Here is a 22,380-nt window from a genome sequence, read left to right as displayed (position 1 = left end):
GGGCTTCTCCACCCCCCAGGATCTGGTGCAACTCTCTGTAATGTGGGCTGTCGTGTGGTACTGCCCCCGAGTGACAGCTGCACTCCCTGGCCCTGGCATAGCCTTGGCATAGCTCCTTTACCTTGCTCCGTACTTGGTCCAAGGTGTGGGGGTCGTGTCCCTTCCGGGCAAGAGCCTCAGCCATCCGGCCGTAGATGTCGGCATTTAGCCTCTGGTAGTGGAGATCCTGCATTGTTTCCTGCTCCCCTGCACAGCTCCAGGAGGGACAGGATCTCTGCCCTGGACCAGGAAGATGCCTGACATTTTGTGCCCCTGGGTGGGTTCTCTGAGCCCTGGTGCTGCTCCCTGTGGGGGTGAGCAGAGTCTCGGGGGGGGGGGGTCTTGTGGCTGTGCCATGGGTCAGCAAGCCTTTAGCAGTCAGAGCCGCATGGTCAAGGTGCTGCTGCAAGGCCAGCTTCCTGCCACAAGGCTAGTCCATGGTGCCTGCAGCTTTAAGAGCTGGCAGGAGACAGGAACTATAGAGCTGTGATTAGCATGGTTACAGTGTCCACCAGGGCAGGGCAGCCCGGCTCGCCAACCCCTTAATCCAGCCCTGCACCAGGGAACCTGTGCTTTTTCCTGGGGGCCTCTTCTTTCGAAAAATTCCCTCTTCCACATCCACACATGCCTTTTTCCAAAAGAGCTCTTTTGGAAAAGGCATTCTTCCTCACAACGTTGGAAAAACCTCTCTGTTCCTCCGATTTTCTTTTGAAAGAACGCAGCAGCAGTGTAGACGTAAGTGAAGTTTTTTCGGAAAAACCCTGCAGTCTAGAGTTTTTTCGGAAAAACCCTCCATGTCCCTAGGTGCAGGGGAGAGGAGAAATCAATGCAGGATGTTCTATGGAATGAAACCCATCAGCTGTCTGCCATTTGGTTTATTTCCAGAGGCATGAGGTGGGGATTCTGAGTCAGAATGTCTTTGTTTTGTAAATGAATCTTCTCTGAGAAAGGGGTTGTATTTACTTCAGAGAAGTCTCTAGTGCTTTTGTGGAGGGAGAGGGGAACACGGGACCCTGTCATGCTCCCTAGAGTTCAAGCAATTGCAGCTGGTTGCAAAATAGGGGGGAACTGCAGGGAGGGAGCAATTGAATGGAAGTTTTCTGAGTGTCTGCACAACTGCCTTTGTATTACATGTCATTTATGCAGGCTATTAATCATACGGGTGGTGTCAGGCCCCATAATGAGGCAGTCTGACTTAGATCTCGGAGCCAGGGATGGAGTTGGAGTCACAGTTGGAAATCATGCCAAGGTTCAGCCAGAGTAGCAAGCCATTCCAAGGATCACTCCAGAAGCAGAAACCATGCCAAGGTCGGGAGCATGCCAAGGATTAAATCAGCATCAGAGTCAGAAGTCCCACCCAGGGTCAAGCTGGAGTCAGTAACTGGTATTAGGGTGAGGACACAGGATCAAGATGTGGTAACACGAGCAAGGAGGCGGGAACCAGGCTAGGAGGCAGAAATTTGGGCTCAGGGGTCTGATCAGCAGTAGCCTAGCAACTAGGGGTGAGACAGGAACAGAATCATAGAATCACAGAATCATAGAATACTAGGACTGGAAGGGACCTCGAGAGGTCATCGAGTCCAGTCCCCTGCCCTCGTGGCAGTACCAAGTACTGTCTAGACCACCCCTGATAGACATTTATCTAACCTACTCTTAAATATCTCCAGAGATGGAGATTCCACAACCTCCCTGGGCTTTATGCTCAGCTGAGACAGTAGGTGTCACTTCTGGCAGTGGATGTTAGCTGTGAAGTTTCCTCAACTGAGTGCAGTGCACACAGAGTAAGTTTCTTGCTCAACAAACCCCTGGGCTCATGGTCTGTAGCACCTTAGAGGTGGGAATCACATGTAGACTCACTAAGCAGCACACCAAAAGGCTTAACTAGTAGCTCAAAACCGCTGTGTGCTCTGAACCTCAATCCTAGCCAACCTTGCCACTGGGGCAACAGGAGATGATACTGATGGATTCTCTGTTCATTAGAGTCTTTCAATGAGTGGCTTTCTAAAAGACAACTCTGGTTTGAGCAACAGTGTATTACGCTTGATGCAGAAATTATTCAGCGAGGTCTTTTGGCCTGTGTTGGGAGTTCAGATGAGATGACATAATAGTCCTCTCTGGCTTGAAAATGTAAGACTATGACCCTCAGTTGGAATCTTGCCCGAGTGTGAAATACAGGATGTGGGCCCAGGTATTATAAGGTAATATGAGTGGGGTATTACTCCTAACTCAGTGGAGGGCACAAACCTGGGCTTCCCAGCTCTCTTCTTCATTCACAAACAGTTGTAGTCTAATGACTTGGACCAGGAGACATGAGTCAGGAGGCCTGTATTCTGCCACTAACTTGATCACAGGCAAATCTTTTCAGCTCTCTGTGCCAATAATGCCAATTACATCTGGTCCAGACCTTCCCCCCCACCCCAAACAGGGATTTGTGAAAAATACTGGATTTGTCTAAACCAAAAGTTTTTGTGGGGACACATCAGCAAACCCCTGAGTTCAAGACCTGTAGCACCAGGGAGGTGGATTTCCAAGGGTGACTTTTTGAAAAAAGTTTCCTCAGGTCTGGGATAGTATTTCTGGCCAAAACCACAGAGGGAGACAATCTTCCTACTGCCTTCAAACATGAGGGAGCTGAGCCACTTTGTGTAAAATAATTAATTATTCATTGAAGCACAGCAAGAGCTACTGACAATAGCCTAGTGGCAAGGGCATTCACCTGGGATGTGGAAGAATGAAGGGTCAAGGCCCTGCTCCTAAGAGCATAGTGTCAGCTGCTTTCTCCCCTGTCCAAAAAGTTCTTTTGAAGGGGAGGTGGGAATGCTTCTCCCGCACCAGCCCTGATTGGCTACTCTTTGCCAGGAAAAACTTAAAAAACAACAAATAGTCTCGCAGCCCCTTAAAAACTAACAAAACATGTAGATGGTTTCATGAGCTTTCGTGGGTACAACCCACTTCTTCAGATGACTGGAGTATTAAAAGTCCAGATCCAAGAATAAATAAGGGGAGGGGAAGAAGGGGGGAAAAGAAAAAAATAGTGAATTGGATTGTTCAAGTTACAAGAGACTGATAAGAATAATTTGCACCTCTGTAAGTACCCATTGTTAGGTTGGTTGGTTAATCATTAGAATGTGGAAGGTAGTGTGCAAGCCAGACAGTATCTTTATTCATTCCTCTCTGATAAGAATCAAACTTGTAAATGAAGTCAAGTTCCAACCATTCCCTGTGTGTTTGGCTTGTGGAATTGGCCTGAAACAACACAATGACTTTGAGTTCGATGAATAAGTGCCTAGGCATGTTAAAGTGTTCTCCAATAGGTTTCTGTGTGTTGCCTTTTCAGATACCTGATTTGTGTCTGTTAGGGTATGTCTACACTACCCCCCTAGTTCGAACTAGTGGGGTAATATATGCATACCGAACTTGCTAATGAAGCCCGGGATTTGAATTTCCCGGGCTTCATTAGCATAAAGCCGGCTCCGCCATTTTTAAAAGCCGGCTTTTAAAAATGGTGGAGCCAGCTTTATGCTAATGAAGCCCGGGAAATTCAAATCCCGGGCTTCATTAGCAAGTTCGGTATGCATATATTACCCCCCTAGTTCGAACTAGGGGGGTAGTGTAGACATACCCTTAATTCTGTCCCGTAGAGACTATCCAGTTTGGCCAATACACATGGCAGTGGGGCATTGCTGGCATTTGATGGCATATATCACATTAGTGGATGTATAGTTAAATGAGCCTCTGATGTAGTGGCTGATGTGGTTGGGTCCAGTGATAAGGTTGCTTGTGTAGAAGTGTGGACAGAATTGGCACCGGGACTGATTGCAGGGGTGGGTTCTGTCACCCGGGGTTCTTTCAATCCAAACCTCTCGGTAACTTTTACTCTCTGCGAGGTAGTGTCAGGAAATAATTCAGGGGAGACACAGCCGTCAGACCAATAGATGGATGGTACAAACAGGACAACACAAGAGTGCTTTCACTTAAAGCTAAACTTTACTTAATCTCAAGCACTTACACACGTCCGCAACAGGTTAGTAAAACACCCCCCCCCCTCGATAATTACCGAAGTTGAGTGTGACTCTCGAGTGACACCAAGCAGCTTCCGATGGCCAGTCTTCCGTCTGCCAATGGGGACAAAGATGCGTCCAGAAGTGAAGAGTCCTCAAGGAGTCCTCGTGGCGTCCCTCCAAGTGTTCCCAAAATTGTCCCTGTAACTCAAACTTTCCTTCCCTATTTATCCATTAGCATTACAATAACATGTCACTCAAAAACTTGTGAGGCAAGCCCTTTTTTAAAGGTTATGCAGGAGGTTTTCTTCTGATCATCACTTTGGCCAGATGCGTTTTTTTTCTTTTTCAGAGACCTCATGTTTGGGGGCCCTGACAGATATGTGTCTTAGGGCTCTTAGACAAACTTCCTGTTTTTCTTAATGTATAACTCAGTGATTTCACTAGAGATTTGGGCCTCAGGAAGGACGCGGGATCAAGCTGCCCTCTCTGTGGCACCCAAACTCCCCTTCTTCCCCCTCCCTGACTTGGTCATGCTGTCTAGGTCTATTTTGGGCCTGTTAGCTTGGTTGCTAAAGTTCAAGCAGTAAGCAATAGTGGTTCAGGCACATTACTGGATTTGCCAAAATCTCCCCGTACAGCTTCCTGGATTATTATGATGGAGGTGTGCTGCATGGTTACTGGAAAGAATTTGTTTGAGGTTAGGAGGTTGTCTGTAGGTGAGGATTGGCCTTCCCCTAAGGCCTGTGAGAGTGATGACCCCCTCACTCTCAATGCCCCACTGCCATGTATATTGGCCAAGCTCATGATACCATCTCATGTTTTGTTCGTCTTTATAGTGCTGCTAGACTATTCATTGTTTTTTAAGTTTTTCCAGTTACAGACTAACTCATCTACCCCTCTCTGCTCCTTGCGGCAACATCACCCTCTGGGTCTTTTATCAAAACTCCCTCATCTAGGGCAGGACCCCAGGACGTACTTTCCCCCTAGCTAGCCCCCTTGTCCCTAGTCAACTCCCTTTCCCTCTAGGGCAGTGGTTCTCAAACTTCAATGCACCACAAACCCGTCTGCCAACAAAAACAACACAGTCCCAGGAGAAGGGACCAAAGCCTGAACTGGCCTGAGCCCTACTACCGTGGGCAGGGGAGCTGGAGACAAAACCAAAGCCAAAGGGCTCCAGCCATGGGCAGGGGACCTGTAATCTGAGCCTGTTGTCCAAGGCAAGAAGGCTCAGGCTTAGGCCCCCACCAAGATTACACCAGCTCTGGCAACCCCAACCCACATTTTAAGAACTTCTGCTCTAGTGAATGACTGCAGACCTCTCCCCTGCACCTCTTCCTGGCTTTAAACTTCTAGAGTAACGTTAGTTTGAACCAAGGGCTTTGGTTCGAACTACCACGTCCCGGCGTGCACTTCCTGCTTTGAATCAGCTGTGATTCGGACTAGCGAATTTAAATCCCCGCTTCATTAGCAATTTCGGTTGCCTACATTTGCATCCCTAGTCCGAACTAGGGAGCAAATGTAGATGTACCCATAGCACAGCTCCTCCCCAGTCTGGGCTTCATTTGCCATTAGGCTTGTCAATCCCTGTTGCCCCTCCAGGTGCAGCCTATAATGTTGATTGGCCATCCCTTGCCTGCACTAATCTGCTCAGGGGACTGCCCCATCACACTGTGGGAGTGAAGAGCCATTTCTCCAAAATGTAGTTATTATTGCACTTGCACAGGAAGAGCTGGGGGTGCACATGTGAAGCAACTGATGGCCCAGTGTGTGAGGAACCATGCTGCTATCTGCTCAGCTGCATTTCCTTGCCCCGGGAAATTCCTCTCCCATCCTGGACTTCGAGTGCCACCTCTGAGATACAAAAACACCAGGATATCCAGGATCATCTGGACAGTTGGCAGTATACCCTGATCATCATCACAGATTTCCCATGGCAGCTTCCTCAAAAAAGGGGCATTTGTGGGAAAATATAGACAGGTGGTAACCAGATTCTAGAGAGTGGAGAGCTTCACCCCTTAGCTCAGGTTATTCTCAATTCTGCACAAACAGCTCAGTGCCTTTGTGCTTTATAATCCTAGTTCTGATGCATTAAGCTTTCCATTGGAATTCATTTCCATTCATCTGTTCTTGCTGGTGTTCAAAGTATAAATTAATCAGTGTGATTTCCTCTAACGCCAGCCTGCCACGCTGTCATGAGTTTTCACTGCTTGGTTAATTTTAACAAAATAAAATAAATACAAATAATTGATGTACAGGTGTTAAGTTTACCTATACATTACTTAGATGGCTTGGATGGTTTGTTACAATTTTTTAGGTGACAAATCTGAGGAATTGTTCCAGACTGAGGTGTCATTAGAGGAGGTTTTGGAACAAATTGATAAACTTAACAGTAACAAGTCACCAAGACCAGACGGCATTCACCCAAGAGTTCTGAAAGAACTCAAATGGGAAATTGCGGAACTATTAACTGTGGTTTGTAACCTATCCTTTAAATTAGCTTCCGAACCTAATGACTGGAAGACAGCTAACGTGATGCCAGTATTCAAAAAGGGCTCTAGAGGTGATCCTGGCAATTACAGTCTGGTAAGTCTAACATCAGTACCGGGCAAATTAGTTGAAACTATAATAAAGAATAAAATTGTCAGACACGTAGACGAACATAATTTGTTGGGGGAAAGTCAACATGGTTTCTGTAAAAGGAAATCATGCCTTACTAATCTGCTAGAGCTCTTTGAGAAGGTCAACAAACATGTGGACAAGGGAGATCCAGTGAATATAGCAGCGAGGAGTCCTGTGGCACCTTATAGACTAACCGAAGTGTTGGAGCATAAGCTTTCATGGGCAAAGACCCACTTTATCAGACATGCACCTGACTTCGGTTAGTCTATAAGGTGACACAGGATTCCTCACTGCTTTTGCAGATTCAGGCTAACATGGCTACCTCCCTGATACTTGACACCAGTGGATATAATACATTTAGATTTCCAGAAAGCCTTTGAACAAGATCCCTCACCAAAGGCTCTGAAGTAAATTATCATGGGATAAAAGGGAAGGTCCTTTCATGGATTGATAGCTGGTTAAAAGACAGGAAACAAAGGGTAGAAATAAATGGTAAGTTTTCAGAGTGGAGAGGGGTAACTAGTGGGGTCCCCGAAGGCTCTGTCCTGGGACCGATTGTATTCAACTTATTTATAAATGATCTAGAGAAAGGGGTAAACAGTGAGGTGGCAAAATTTGCAGACGATACCAAACTGCTCAAGATAGTTAAGACTGAAGCAGACTATGAAGAGCTTCATAAAGATCTCACCAAACTAAGTAACTGGGCAACAAAATGGCAAATGAAATTTAATGTTGACAAATGTAAAGTAATGTACATTGGAAAAAATAATCCCAACTATGAGTACAATATGATGGGGACTAATTCAGCTACAATTATTCAGTGTGCAGCAGCAGTCGAAAAAAGCAAATAGAATATTAGGAATAATTAAAAAGGGGATAGAGAATAAGAAAATATCTAAATGCCTCTATATAAAATCATGGTACGCCTACATCTTGAATACTGTGTACATATGTGGTCACCTCATTTCAAAAAGATATATTGGCATTGGAAAAGGTTCAGAAAAGGCAACAAAAATTATTAGGGGTTTGGAACAGGTCCCATAATAAGAGAGATTAAAAAGACTTGGACTTTTCATCTTAAAAAAAGGGAGACTAAGGGGGGATATGATAGAGGTCTATAAAATCATGACTGGTGTGGAAAAAGTGAATAAGGAAAAGTAATTAAGTTGTATTATTCCCACAATATAAGAACTAAGGGTCACCAACATATTGTCACCAACATATTTTACATATAGTTGGGATTATTTTTTCCAATGTGCATTACTTTACATTTATCAACGTTAAATTTAATTTGCCATTTTGCCATCCAAAGTCCCTTAGCTTGCAGCTCTGAAGTAAACCAAGATGATGGCCTCAGCCTAACAAGATTGTGGCCTATCATCATGACAGGGATGGCTATTGTCAGGGCTCGACAAACTGCTGATTCTTCTTGCCTGTGGCGAGTAGATTTCAGCCGGCCGCTCCATGCGTCCCATTTACCAGTGCTGCGCGCATGCGCAGTGCTGGTCTGGCGCATGTGCAGTGTGGGGCTGGTGAGTAGCTCTCGCTGTGGTTTCTCAAGCCCTGGCTATTGTAACAGTACAATACATTGCCACACCTGCCACACTTGCCTATATTCTTGCGTTTACACACACATACACACACACAAACACAAAAGTGTTACAGAAACACAAAACTATTTGTTCCATAAACTACTACACATTATTCAGAGGCAGTGGAAATAAAACACATATTCCTTGGTCATATTTTCAGATCATAATATAAGCAACGGTTTGAAAAGGAAACAATCTCCACCCCACACATCTTACGTATGATCTGAGGCAAGTTATTAAGACCAATGTTTTCAAATATGGATGCCTAAAGAGAGGCACTTTACTCCACATTTAGGCATCTAAATATAATTGGGCCTGTTTTTCAGGGTTGCTAAGCATCTGTTGATTTCTGCTGGAGTTGTGGTTACTTAGCACCTGAAAACAGATACACCAAAAAATAGAGACCCTAATTGAAAGTGTGTGCCTACGTATTTATTCCAAAGCCAGTTTTATATAAAATAATAAAAAAACAATAAAAGTCAATAAAATGAATAAAGCCAATTTTTTTCGGACTGCTTTTATGCTAAAAGGCAGATTAACTGCACTGGTTTTGGAAACCAAACAATAAACGCAAAGTGACATCATGTGCCAGATTTCAGCTCAGTGAGATTTCAAATGGCCAGGATAAAAAGTCCTACAAATTGGTATGAATAATGGAAATACTGAGTGCTGCAAATGAATCATAGAATTACAGAATCAGAGACACTAGATCAGAAAAAGGCCTATGAGGTCATCCTCTTCATCTCCCAGGTGGGACAAGATTGTTCCTACAGTAAGTTTCTGAGTGCTTTCTGTAGGCTAGCTGTAAATGCAATGCTATACAACTCGGAGGAGAAGGAGAAGGCTGAGTTGGTTGGAGTACTGCATTGTCCATTTCAGTACCTGAACCCTTCAAACAGAGTACATGAGCTCTTCAAATGCCACTTTGCCTTCTTCTTGTCTTCCAGATCAAACTCCAGCTCCTAATCTTTGTAGATTGTAGGTCTGTTGCCTGATGTCTGTATCATAGAACCCATAGAAATGATCTGTCCCCCTAAAGGCCCTGCCTACCTCTCCTCATCTCTATTTGCTCAGAGTTGCCTCTCCTGCTTATGCAAACAGCAGCAGTCTTATTTTCCCTTCTCCCACTCTGATAGCTGTGTTATTCATCTATGTATTTATTATACTGAGTATATTTCCATAGTATGTAAGTGCTGGCCAAAGTAACCATATATACAAGTGGCCAGGTTTCAGGCATCTTCCTTGGTTACTCTCCATTGGGATGACCAGCCTGAGCCTGAGAAGGAGCCAGAATTACCAATGCACACTGCCAAAGAGACACAGTAATATGTAATTATTATATATTGGGGTAGGCAATAATTTTTGATAGGGGAGCCACTACAAGATTTTGGTAAGTGGTCAAGGGCTGCACTTTTCTATGGAGGGATAGTGGGGTCTTGGATGGAGGTTAGGTGCAGAAGGAAGTTTGGGTAGGAGACTGGGGTGCAGGAGAAGGCATGGAGTGTGAGAGGGAGTTTGGGTGAAGGAGGGGGTTGTGACCTAGGACAGAGGATTGGAGTGCAGGATCCAGGAAATTTGTGATGGGGGGAGGAGGGTTTGGGTGGTGACCTAGGGCAGGGAGTTGGGGTGTAAAGAGGGGGGGTGCCAGATGCTGGCTCTGGCTAGGAGATGCTTACGTAAGTGGCTCCTGACCAGCGGGCCAGTGAGACCTTCAGGCAGGCTCCCTGCCTTCTGCAGCTCCAGGCTGCTCAAAACAACTGGCTCCTGGGGCTACTGTGCCCCTCTGTGCCATGCGTCATGGGGAGATTTCACACGCTGCCCCCATCCACCAGCACAATCCTTGCAGTTTCCATTGGTTGATTTCCAGTCAATGGGAGCTGTGATGATTGTGCTGGGGGCGGAGCAGTGCATGAATTTCCCCTACCTTCCAAGGGACATATGGTACCTAGAGGCACATGGCTGGCTGCTTTGAGCAGCCTGGGACTACAGCAGGCAGGAAGCCTGCCTGAGGGTCCCAGCGGGCCACATGCCAGATCTAAAGGCTTGGTGGTCTGGATGCAGAGCTTCTGTAAAGATAAGTTGTTTTTTGCAGCTACCAATATTCACACCTCCTTTAGATCTTATCCACAAGTTCTGTCCTTTGGTGACATGATATCAAGGAGTTCTTCCCTTACAACACAGTCGTTAGGCACAGTGTGGGCAAATTCCGATAACTGAGGTTTATCTTGCACATCTCATGACTCATCCACAGCATTGCTCAAATATTCACAGTGCTGAAGTTGTCACTGTTCAGGTCAGAGATTCCTGCATTCTCCTGAGTGATATGAAAGCTTCTCTCCTCAGGCAGCAGGACTGCATTAAGACATACTTACCATGCTGGAGATTGATCTTCTGGTGTTCAATTTAGTGGGTCTAGTAAAGAATTACTAAACTGAACGCTGAGGGTGCCCTCGGTCAATGCTAGTACTCTTAGCAGGCGCAGAGGAGTAAGGGAAGCCAATGGGAGTGTTTGCTCCCATTGTGCTCCCACTGTGAAGACAGTTATTTACATAGCTGGAGTTATGTACTAGAGATGTTAAGTAATGGTTAATAAGCTAACTGAGTAGTTGATGGAACTTCCATTGACTACTCAATTAGTCGATGAAGGGGTTAGCTCTGGGGGTGGCTCTGGGACCACTGAGTCTCTGCTTTTTAAATGTAATAAGTGCAGCTAGGCTCTTACTACTTTCCAAAGGGAGAGCCACAATGAGGGACCCAGCACAAGCCAGGACTGAGTAGTCCCAGCTCATGCTGGGTACCAGACCACTGCGGTTCTGCTTTTTTCTTACTACATTTAAAAAGGAGAGGCACAATGGTCTGGAACCTGGCACAAGCTGGGACTGCTCAGTCCTGGCTCATGCCAGGTCCCCTGCTGCACCTCTGCCTCCTCTGCACCTCTGTACATGGTGCTGTGGGGAACCGGCTTTTAAGCCAGTTCCCCCCCAGCACTGGCTCCTGATTCCCTCCTTGCTGCCTCTGATACAGAAGTGGTAAGTGGCAGGGGCAGGAGGAAGTGAGTAGCTGACTACTCGACTAGTCGCTTACATCCCTATTGCGCACCTTAAGCTGACCATCTGGGTCTAGTATTGACCTGGCCTAAACGTGTTATGTGGTGAGGAGTATAAACACATTGGCTGTTAACTAAGGGTATGTCTAAACTACATGGCTCTGTTGATGGAGCCATGTAGATTAGTTTACACGAAAAAGGGAAATGAATCTGCAATTTAAATAATCGTTGCTTCATTTAAATCAAAATGGCCTCCACGCTGTGCCGATCAACTGATTGTCGGCACAGCGCGGCAGTGTAGACAGGGATCTGCTGACCCCAGAATCCTGCATTGGTAGATCCCCGTCTAGACAATCAGCTGATCGGCACAGCGTGGTGGCCATTTTGATTTAAATGAAGCCGCTTCATTTCATTTTGCCGTCCTGCCTGATCTACATGGCTCTGTCAACGTAGCCACGTATTCTAGACACACCCTAATAGTGGGGTAAAAATACACTGACATCCTCTGTAACCAGTATGACCTACATGTCCCTCTCCAGGTACGTCAAGAGGTAGGAGGCTATGGGAGCCCATGTGCTACTAAATAAAGGGCATGTTCTTTCTTCATCATGTGTGCATCCTGTATTGCTTTCTACTGCTATTTAGCAAATCGTTCCCCATACAGAGTTTCTTTCATCATTTTTCACCTAAAATAATTTAGAAAATTCCATGCAAATAACTACGCTAAAAAGAAGATTAAGGCTGCAAACTGCATGATTGGAATGGCAGGAAATCTACTGAGGGCAAAACTGGAAAGATCTGAAAGGAAACCTCCATATTTGTTTAAAAAAGCCTGCAAGGTAACCTAACTCTTGGTAGCCTCAGAAAAAGGGGGGAGGGAAAAAGGGGAGAGAGGTAAAGTCATTAAAATGAAGGTGACAGGGTAAAGCTGCATTTTAGGGAGGCTTGATCCTATTTTCGCTGAATTCAATAGCAAACGTTCAATAGGACTTTAACAGCAGCAGGACTGACCCTAATATTGGCTCCTCTGCAGCTCATCAGCTGTTGCCCCTCACGATCACAAAGTAAGCATCACTGGGACCATAGTTGATTGGGAAATCTACACAAAGTGGTGTTGGTGACTAAGGGCTGGATCCAAAGTCCAATGACATCTTCTGCTGGGCTTTGGATCAGGCTGTGCGTTGCATTAATAGTGTCTTTGTAGTCCTATTGAATATATTCATCTGAGAAGTGCCCTGATTATTGTGAGCAAAATCATTCTGGTCAAATTCCACTGTGGATAATTATATTCTCCCTGCATTTCATTATAGTTTCAGTTGGGTGGTGATATAATTATTATTATTATTTAGATTTTAAGCACTTTGGGGCAAGGTGATTTTTTGAATTTTTGTACAGCTACAAGGTTTCTGTCCTTGTGTCTAATTCCTTGTTATTATGGTAATCTAAATAAATAACATCCAGCACTTACAACAGGGGTTGGCCACCTTTTCAAATCTTTCTTCCCCCACAGGAAGCTGACACTGGCAATCCAATTTTGCAGGGTGTGTGTGTGTGTGTGTGTGCGTGTGTGTGTGTAAAGCTGTAGCAGCAGCTCTGGCTCCCTGCTGCAGGGATCCTGGGGGCAAGCGGGGCTGAGTTGGGGTTCCAGAAGAGCCATATCTGGCTCGCAAGCCATAGGTTGCTGACCCCTGACTTACAGGATGGCTAGCAATTTGCAATTCCTAGCCTAAATTGCTGTGTGTGGTTGTTTCAAACTGACAATTGCTATGTTTCACTCCAGTGATGGCTGCACTCCAGTGGTGACCAAAGTAACTTCTAGCTATAAGAACTTGTACAATCATTTAGTGAAGTTTGTAAAGCACTTTGGGATCCATATAAGGTACCATATAAATATAGGAGTTAGAACTGATAAAATATCAATTATTCTTCATAGGAAATTTAAATTTCCGTTAACTTTTCTAGTTTTTTTCAGTGAAAAAATGTAAACTAAAACTCTAAAGAGTTTCAATTTCTGGTTTAACTTTTTTAAATAAAAAAACACTCAGAACTAGAAGACCATACTTGTATAATAAGTATATTTGCTTAAAATACTACATGTTTAATTCCAACATGAATGTTGCAGCTCTCTATTTATTTATTTCTTGGTTGCATCTTAAAATGTCCAAAACCAGTATCACATCTGCACACTTGCAAACTCATTGAAATAGTTCAATGATTTATTCTGAAGGGATTTTACTAAACTTCTGGAAATGATTGGTTCACCTCTGTTTTTTAATATATGTTGGACTTCACCCATTACTGACTTATGGAGCTAACAAAGGATATTAAGGTAATAATGGGTATTTCTTTTCAGCAGACATACTCATAAATACATTGGTAGGTTGATCCACGTGGGAGGTACTGTAGGGGGAATGAATAGAATATACATATTCCATGTATAAAAACATTGTTAAATATCAAGTAGAGAGGAATAGCTTTGCAAATTGCTATGGTACTAGAATTTGGCATCATACAGTCTTTCTTCTTACCTAAGGGGAATGTGGTGAAAATGTGCAATTAGCGTTTGGGGTCTTTTAGGGGATGAAGGAAATCTGATACAGTGATGGAAAATTAAATCCATGGGTAAATTAGAGGTGAATTGCTGCACTGAAATAAATCATTCCTCTTTCCTTTTCATCTCTCTCTCTCTCTCTCTCTTTTTTTATTTATTTTTTTTTTGGTCCTAGTGCTCCTTCTCTAGCTAGCATGAAAATGAATTGAGCATGTGTGGGAAGGGATCCTTGAATATAAACAAAGCCTAGGAAAGCTAAACCTATCACCTCATTACTGCTTCACCTTTCACGCCCCCACACCCATGATACTTAGGTAATTCCAAAGTATATAGAGCAAATCTCCCTTCCCTTAGATTTGCAAACACTTTGCTTTTTTTTACTGACTCTGAGCCTTTTGGGGGAAGGGCTGTCTCCTAAGGCTTTTTTGCACACAAAATTGTATCTCTTTAACTAGATGGTGGTATAGGTACAGCTGTATAACCCCGCTAACATGGGCACAGTCAGAGCTGCACTAGCAGACTTACCCAGCATTGTCCAGGTCCTTCAGGGTAGGAGGCTAGCAGTAGGAGGGAAGGTGCAGAAGTCCAGGCAGTACCTTGAGGATGTGGGGGTGGGGGAATGCACGAGGATGAGAGTCGGGTGTGTGTGCAAGAGTGAAGGTTAGGGTGTGTGGAGGGATTCAGGGAAGGGATCCCATCTAGCACAGGCCTTTTTTCTCCCTCCAGGCTCCCCACAGCTGCCAGGAACCTTTTTCTACTCTCCCTCCGGTGCTCCAGTCAAGGGCCGTGGCAGGGAAGGGTTTGGGGTGGGGGACCTACTTACTGGTGGCCATGCTGGCCACTACCGTGGTGGTGGGGCTGCCCTCAGTGGACACTCTTATATTGCACCCCTCCGAAAAGCAGCCCCTCCCTTTGCATGTTATGGAAAACTGTCCCTTTGCCAGGGTTTATGATTGTCCTGGCATAACCAAGCCCCCATCCCTAGCTGGAGCCTGCACCTACTCCCACACTCTGAATCCATTGGCCCCAGCCCACAGCCTCTTTCTACACCCCAAGACCTTCATCCCAAGCCCCACCCCAGAGCCTACACCCCCCGAGTCTACACACCCAGACAGAGCCCTCCACTTCCCCCAAACTCCAACCCTATTCCCCAACCCCTCCTGGTATGCTTTATATTAGGGATTGCAGGGACTAGCAGACTATCTGATAAGCAAAATTGTACTGGATAGTCAACTAGTCCCTTGACTAGTTGCTTCCCCCCTTGCTGCCTCTGTTTTTTGTGTCCATTGTGTCTCGTAGCCCTTTGAAGCATTTTCTTTCTATTATTATTTGTGAGTTATTTGTAACCCAGGCTACATCTACACTGCAGCCTTTTGTTGGCAGAGACAATGCAAATGAAGCGCTCATTAGCTTTTGTCGCGCTGTCATTTGCATATTCTCTGCCGATGCTTTTTGCGCAAGAGGTTTTTATGCAAAAACAGGAAGTGTAGACGGGGCCGTTTTGCGCAAAAAAAAAAACCCTTTGGCACAAGATCCCTTATGCCTCAAAAAAGGAGGTATATGGGATCTTGCATAAAAGGGTTTTTTTGTGCAAAACGGCCCCGTCTACACTGCTTGTTTTTGTGCAAAAACCTCTTCCACAAAAAGTATCGGCAGGGAATATGCAAATGACAGCGCAACAAATGCTAATGAGCGCTTCATTGGCATTGTCTCTGCCGACAAAAGGCTGCAGTGTAAACGTAGCTTGAGAGGCACTGAGATCACTGAGCTAGGGAGAGTGAAGTCTAATCTTTAGAGACAGTTGGCTTTTAGCTCATGATGTAGAGACTCATGGTTTAGCCCCTAAGGCCCCAGGTTTAATTCCTCCTGCCCATGACCCAGGTCCATCAGCTTTACATATCTATGGATAGTATTTAGCCCAATCAGTCACTAATTGGTGCCTCTAGGTGCTCCTGCAATATAAATAAGAACATAACCTAATCCCCATCTATGTGGTTTTTCCTCTGTGTGCTTACAACCCATTCTGAAGAGGAGTTACTTTTGTCTGCTGAAGAGACATTTCTGGCTTGAACATGATACCCACAAACTAGAGATGGGCATGAACTGAAACTCAGGATAGACAGCCAAAGAGCTGAACTTCTTGGCCTTGATTTACATCACAGCAGCTCAGAGAGTACGTCTACACAGAAGCGTTACTTCGGAATAACCGACATTATTTTGAAATAAAGTGCGTGTCTACACAGCAAGCCATTATTTCACAATAATGTCGAGCTGGAGGACTTCTTACTTCAACCCCTGTAACCCTCATTTCACAAGGAGTAAGAGAAGTCAAAGGAAGAGTGTTCTTCCTTCCACTTCCTGCTGTGTAAACAGTGCCAAAAGCCAAGTTAAGCTATTTCGACTTCAGCAATTGATGTAGCTGGAATTGCGTAGCTTAATTTGACTTTTGTCCTGCACTGCAGACATACCCTTATTGAGAGAACAATGAGTCTGCTCTACAGTCGTAGCTCCCAGCTAGCTGGCTTTTGGCTTTTGTACGTACTAATCTCCAGAGGTCCCAGGTTCGATTCAGCCTGCAGACAGCCAGGGTCTGCTGGCATTACACACGCACGGTTTGCCACTGGTTATGATGGAAGCCTGATTGAGACCTCAGTTAATAATCATGAGAGGTCAATTGCAGGCCTGAGGTGCCGAGGGGAAAGTAGCTGACCTGCTGACTTGACCGTAATTGTATCTTGCGTTTGCTGTGAGTTTAGCTTTGTGCACGGTCACTGATGGAATCTGCTGTGTGTGCATACGGAAAGCAGTAAAGCCTACCATCAGCCCTTTGCTACTAAGGGAGGCTTATTGCTGTGACCTCCTCCCTGGCCTCTAAGCATCTCACTTCACACCCTGTATCCAAAAATTTGCTGACAAATGTCTCTTTCTCTTCCACCACTCAGACTAAGTCAGTTCCCTGAGTTTGTTCACTAAGACTTCTTCCACTAGCCATCTGCATCAACCACAAACTGCTCTTCTGCCTCACGCCAAGGCTTTATGCAATACTACCCAACTGCTCTTGCCCTCATCTCAGCCCTTGTTTATGCTCTTGCCTCCTTCTGTTGTGTCTATGCTCCTTTCTAACCTCCCAGACCTTTGCCTCTGAGTTGACTAAATCTTCTTTATTCAAATCCTGCCATACGATTGGCTTCTCCTAGGAAGCCTGATTCTCCAGTGATGGAGTGCATAACACAGCACTTGCGTCTTTAATGAGATAGTTGCCCAAGTGAATATCTTTATGACTAGACTAGAACATAAGGAGGGTCATACTCAGTCAGACCAAAGCTCCATCTAGCCTAGTATCCTGTCTTCTGACAGTGGCCAATGCCAGGTACCTCAGTGGGAAAGAACAGAACAAATTATCACCATGTGATCCATAACCCATTCCCAGTGTCTAGCAAACAGAACCTAGGAACACCATCCCTTCCCATTTTGGCTAATAGCCATTGATGGACCTAATCTCCATAATATTTCTAGGTCTCCTTTGAACCCTGGTATAGTCTTGGCTTTCACAGTATCCCGTAGCAAAGAGTTCCACAGGTTGACTGTGCATCATGTGAAGAAATACTTCCTTTCGTTTGTTTTAAACCTGCTGCCTATTAATTGCATTTGGTGACCCCTAGATGGTGTTTTATAAGAAGGAGTAAATAACTTTTTCCACACCAGTCTTGATTTTATAGACCTCTAGCATATTGCCCCAGAGTTGTCTCTTTTTCAAGCTGAAAAGTCACAATTTTATTACTCTCTCCTCCGACAGAAGTTGCTCTGTAAAACTGGCAGATGGAATTGAACTTGGGGCATCTGGAGGTTCGTGGATGAGCCTGTACCACATGAGCCCAAAAGCCAGCTCTCTGTTAACTAAGTCTGTAGTGCAGACTCATTATTCTCTCTGTAAGTGGTCTCGGTGCCACTAGGTATGTCTACACTGCAGAGGTTTTTTTCAGAAAATGGACATTTTTCAAAAAAACCTTCACTTACTTCCACACTGCAGTCGCACTTTCAAAAAAAATTGAAAGAACAGAGGGGTTTTTTCCGACATTAGTAAACTTCTTTCTACTAGGAAGAAGCCTTTTTCTGAAAGAGCTCTTTGGCTACGTCTAGACTGCAAGCCTCTTTCGAAATAGTATCTTTCAAAAAAGAGCGTCTAGACTGCAACCAGTACTTTCGAAAAAGCAAGCTGCTTTTTCGAAAGAAATCACCCAGGCAGTCTGGATGCTCTCTTTCGAAAACGCCCTGTTTGCATTCAAGAACGCCTTTTTTCGAAAGAGCACTTTCGAAAAAAGGCGTTCTTCCTGGTGAAATTAGGTTTACCACAGTCGAAAGAAAAACCGCGTTCTTTTGATTTAATTTCAAAAGAACGCGGCTGTAGTCTAGACACAAGTGAAGTTTTTTCAAAAAAAGGCTACTTTTTTCGAAAAAACCCTTGAGTCTGGACACAGCCTTTCGGAAAAAGGCATGTGTGGATGGGGAAGAGGGAGTTCTTTCAAAAGAAGAGGAAAGAGGAAAAAGCACAGGTGCCCTGCTGTCCATTCTGTCCATAGTAATCACAGCTTAAATGCGAGATAGCGTCCATTCAGTGTGGACCCTATCTTTCGAAAAAGCAGATAACTTTTTCAATGCGCTTTTGCTGTGTAGACGCTCTCTATCAGAAGAAGTTTTTTTGGAAGATCTCTTCCAAAAAAGCTTCTTCCAAAAGAATCCTGCAATCTAGACATAGCCTAGATGGGACAGTACACCACACCAAGAAGGTGTGTGGATTACTGTTCCATACCCCTAATTCTTTTTGTTGCCCTTTTTTTAATGTTTTCCAATTCTAATATATCTTTTTTGAGATGAGGCAACCACATCTGCATGCAGTATTCAAGATGTGGGTGCACCATGGATTTAGAAGCAATATGATATTTTCTGTCTTATTATCTATGGCTTTTCTAATGATTCCCAGTTTATTTTGTTAGTTATTTTTGCTTGCTGCTGCACATTGAGTGGATATTTTCAGAGATCTATCCATGACTCCAAAATCTCTCTCTTGAGTGGTAGCAGTTAATTTAGACCCATCATTTTATATGTATATTTGAGATTATGTTTTGTAATGTGTGTTGCTTTCCATTTATCGGCATTGAATTTCATATGTCATTTAGTTGCCCAGTCACCCAGTTTTTTTAGATTCCTTTGTAGATTGGAGACACATGAATTCCCTTTACAAAAACTATGTTGACTCTTCCAAAACAAATTATATTAATCAATAGTGATAGAAATGTAGCCGTGTTAGTCTGTTGTAGCTGAAACAAAATACAGGACATCTAATAAACCATCTTGTTAGTCTTTAAAGTGCTACATAGTCCTGTATTTTATATTCATCAATGTGTCTGACAATTCTGTCACACACCTGTACATCTTTTGACTTGGGAATGCTGTACTTACCCTAACCAGCTTTAGAATCTGACCCAGCTGGAGATACAGTTGTTCCCATTGTAAAATGTATCGGTGTTTACTCAGCAAAGTTAACTTTTTAAGCATGGGAGCATGCTATTCTTAGAATGTCTGATATATACTATTATATGGCAATGTAGAAACATGATTTAGGCCTCAACATTCCTGTCTGAAAGAAGTATTATGTACCCATCACACCTCTTTTTTTACAAGTGGGAAAAATAAGACACAGTTGAAGTGACTTGCCCAATGCTACCTGCTAAAGAAGTGGCAGCACCTGGATTGGACCTGGGTAAGACACTGGCTGAAGGGGGCCAGAGATCTGGCTCTAGTCCTTCCAGGGGCCTTCATAAAGATTTTGGAAAAGGCAGTTCACCTCTCTGTTTCTGTTTCACTTCCCATCCTGTATCCCTTGATTGTAATGGTTCAGGATAAAGACTGTCTCTCATGTGTTTGTACAGTGTTTGCCCTGGGGTCAGTGGGCACCACTGTGATGCAAATAATTATAGTGTGGGACTTGGGGTTTCCAGGCATGTGCTCAGTTCTCTATGAATGCATCCCCTCCTGGGCTCTTTACATCTTATTCAGAGCTGTAATTTGCTTGCTTGTTTGGGTTTATAAACAGGCTAAGAGTGGTTACAATCCACATTATGCAAGGTTTTACTATGACAGAGCTGGCTTACACACATTGTCCCTGCTGCATTCTTATTTCTATCATGCTTTAAATGTGCATGATAATGTCTGCAACAGACATTGCTATTATTTGCAGTCCCAGGATAGGAGATTGACGAAGTGGGTGAGGCAATATCTTTTATTGGACCAATTACTTGTGGAGCTCTTCGTCTAGTACTTCCTTTCCCAGACCCAAAGAAGAGCTCTGGGTAGCTACAAAGTTTATACATTCCACCAACAGCATATGATCCAATAAAAAAATAACACTTCATTTACCTTGTCTCTCTCATTACCAGTCTTCTCCCTTATAATAGGCTGTGGTATTTGTGAGGACATAGCCAGATAAATGTCCCTCCATTCTCCTCCCCCTCTCTAAATTATCTTTTCCCTGACCCCAGAGCTTTTTATATCTTCCCAGACAGGAAATGTTTTCCCCTCCTGCAGTTATTTTCTGCAGTTTGCATTTTCATTTACGTAATATATTGTGGCGCATGGTTAATCTTTGGTCTCCTGCTTTGAGACCAACGTGTAGCTTTCTTTCCCCTCTCAGGATTTCACAGCTAAATCATTGAGCAGAGAGAATGCGTCTGTGCAGCATAAGCTTCTGACAGCAGCATGTGCTAAGTATACACAACAGGACTGCACCTACCCTTTGTGTTCTCTTAGTTCTCTGAAAAACTGTATGTCTTAGGACCGTATTTCTTCGAATACCCTGGATTATGAAGAGTGAGGGAATTTTTAAAACCTTCTTTACTTTTCATCAGATGTGATGCCAGTAAAGAAGTGGAGGCCTTAAACCCTGCAATGGTCCCTTGGGTGGGATGTAAAGGGATCATAAAGAGGGCAGAACAGTCTTCAGGAAACTATACTCCTGTGACATACCCAGGATACAATCTAGACTAATGAGCAGCTGTGTCACCTCTGCCCTCTGAGCTGGGATGCTCTTTATACTGCTTGGCTGATGCAGCCTCCAGTCTCGATCTGTTCACAAACAGCCTCCAGCATGTCTGTCACTCCATCTATGTCTATGTTGGTGTGCTCAGAACAGCCATACATTGGCTCTTACCAGCCTGGCTTACACAGCAAAGTGACCCCTAACACACTTCCAGTTTTAGATTTTCCCTCAGAAATGTGCAAAAGCGACGAGGAGTTCTGTGGCACCTTATAGACTAACAGATTTATTGGAGAATAAGCTTTCGTGGGCAAAGACCCACTTCATAGATGCACGTAGTGGAAATACCAGGGACAGCTATACCTGCCCCTGGTTTTTCCACTACATGCATCTGACGAAGAGGGTCTTTACCCACGAAAGCTTATGCTCCAATAAATCTGTTCGTCTATAAGGTGCCACAGGACTTCTCGTCGCTTTTGCTGATCCAGACTAACATGGCTACCCCTCTGATACTTGACCTCGGAAATGTATGTCTTGTACTGCCCACCCCTCTGCTGGACAATGCAAGTAGGGTTGCCAGATGGTTTAACCAAAAATATTGAACACCCTCGCCCGCCCCCAAAAAAACCAAAAACCACCCACCAGGGAAAAAATTCTGTTGAGGAAAAAAAAGGGGGACACTAAAGTTGTTGAGGGAAAAAAAAGGAGCCCGAGAGTTGTTAAGCAAAAAAAACAACCCCCCCCCCCAAAAACGTGGTCCCTTTAAGAAATGCTTTTAAGGCTTTTTGGCCCTAACACGTTGCTGGTGGCCATCCGCCTTCTTGTCTCCCTGCTCCAGGCTGGACAGCTCCCCGGCGGAACCAGGTAAGCACCCAGGATTTTCGCCTCCTGGACAGGAAAACCCCCCAGAAAATACCGGATATTTTAGGTGTCCGGTATTTTCTAATTTTTTTTTACCGGACAGGAGGCAAAAATACCAGACTGTCCAGGTCAATACTAAATACCTGGCAACCTTAAATACAAGCTTATATAAAGTCTGTAATTTAACTCATAGAAACAACATGCATCTATATCTTGTTACCCCAAATGGAGTTTCCCACACACTGCAACTTAAACACAGTGGATTAAATAAAACAATAAAAGAAGTTTAGTAAATACAGGGAGATTTTAAGTGAGTACAAGTGACGAGGCATAAAAGTCAGAACTGATTGCAAGAAAAATAAAAATAAACACAACTTAGGCCTAACTTAACAAAGTATGCTAATTCAAAGTGACATCTTTCTCATCACATGCGCTCAACAGTCTTATTGGCCAAACTTCTTAGGCCAGTACCTTTCTTCTGTTTACTGGCAGCTTCTTTTGTTCCTTCTGGTGCAGTGAATCAATGGATATACTGGGGGGCCTGCCCATTGTTTTTTATAGTGCTGTCTTTCCTTTGAGAAGCATTTCCAACTGGGAGCAAGGCGACAGGCAGACGGTGTGGATGGGACTCTGTG

The sequence above is a fragment of the Pelodiscus sinensis genome, chromosome 1 (genome assembly GCF_049634645.1).
Source record: "Pelodiscus sinensis isolate JC-2024 chromosome 1, ASM4963464v1, whole genome shotgun sequence".
Taxonomy (NCBI): Eukaryota; Metazoa; Chordata; order Testudines; family Trionychidae; genus Pelodiscus; species Pelodiscus sinensis.
This window is presented reverse-complemented; position numbering follows the sequence as displayed.